The following is a 1,560-nucleotide window of genomic DNA, read 5'->3' on the forward strand; positions in this document are numbered from 1 at the left end:
AATCAATTATTATTGTATTTATATATAAATTTGTGTATGATTTAATTTTAAAATAATAATAACATAATTGATTACTAATATAGGTAAACCATAGAATAAAGATGAAGAATTTATGAAATTAGGAGTGAGCTGGCTAACTTCACTTTTATAGCTACCAGCGATAAATGTGGCATCATAACTCCCCTCAACTCAATTATCTCCTATCCAATCCCCTCTATCATGGTCCCATCCCATCATCACATCTTACAACAAATCCAACGCTTCACAATCGCCCATTTCCTCATAACCACATAATCCACCCTTCATTCTCTCGCCCCTTTAATTAGCATAGACTCCATTCAAATATTTCTTTTTTATTTATTAAACCTTCCATTTATTTTCACAAAAGCTGGTTCGTTCTGCTGTGGTCCCCAATAAAAAAAGAGTATTTTTTTTTCCTTTTTAAATTCAATTTAATTTTTAGGTATTTAGGTGATTTTGCAGTGTTGATGAGGCATTTTGGTCAATTAGAGAACTTTCCAGAAACAGAATCTTTACCCTTACTCAATGCAGATTTACGAAAACACCCCTGGGTGCTTGAAGGGCCATTTTAGACGCAGTTATTCTAAGCGAGAGCATCCACAACCTGAGCTTACACGCAAAGCAGGGAAGCTTCGCCTTCGAACTGTCCTCAATAGTAGTATTAGGTTTCTGTACACCATAGCTGCATTTATTGCGTGTCTCTTGCTCGTATAATTAAAAAAGCGAAATTTTGTCACTTCATGCCTCTGTTAAAAACAAACCACTTCCAAATATGAAAACACAAACCTTAGTCGTCTCATGTTTTTTCCATTTTAATTTGGAGTTTCAAGCCAAGCCAAGCCAAGCCAAGCCGAACTGAGCTGAGCCGAGGCGTGGAAGAACATTAGAAGAAGGTTGACACATTCCACAAGCGAAGCCGCCAAACAGAGTGTGAAAGCTTGATTTTGCTGACTGTGTTGAATTCTAATGATTAGCCCAACCTCCGCGTAACAAAAAGCTCAAAAGCAGAAACTAGCCAATAGAATGAGGAGAGAGAAAAATGGCTCACCGTGAAACCATAATCCCATTACCATGTATGGTTTTTATATTTTCCCATTATTATGAAATAATAAAAGAGAAAGAAAGTTCCAAAGGAATTAGCCAATTTGCAGAGAACAGAGAAACATCTCGTGAGGTGCAACAATTGTTATAGGATAGGGGAGGGGCTGGGGTCCTCTACTCTAGTCCTCTGCCCTTTGGATGGGACATACTTCAACTCTACTACAGAACATGTTGTAACCGCCAGCTATTACCGTTCTGGCCACCACCCCAAGTCACAAACACAAAGTCCGCGAAACCATAGCCTTATCCTCACGCCGCGTGTACCCTCCCACTCTCCTCATCACGCCACGTGTCGGACCCACCTCGTCCCATCGCATTACGCTTTGCTCACGCATCCTGGTGGTTCACTAACATTACGGAAGTCACTTCGCATGTGACCATCCCTCCTATGCAAAAACCCTGATATGCCCCGTTCCTAGATCACCCGCGGGGCCACAC

The sequence above is a fragment of the Arachis duranensis genome, chromosome 5 (genome assembly GCF_000817695.3).
Source record: "Arachis duranensis cultivar V14167 chromosome 5, aradu.V14167.gnm2.J7QH, whole genome shotgun sequence".
Taxonomy (NCBI): Eukaryota; Viridiplantae; Streptophyta; class Magnoliopsida; order Fabales; family Fabaceae; genus Arachis; species Arachis duranensis.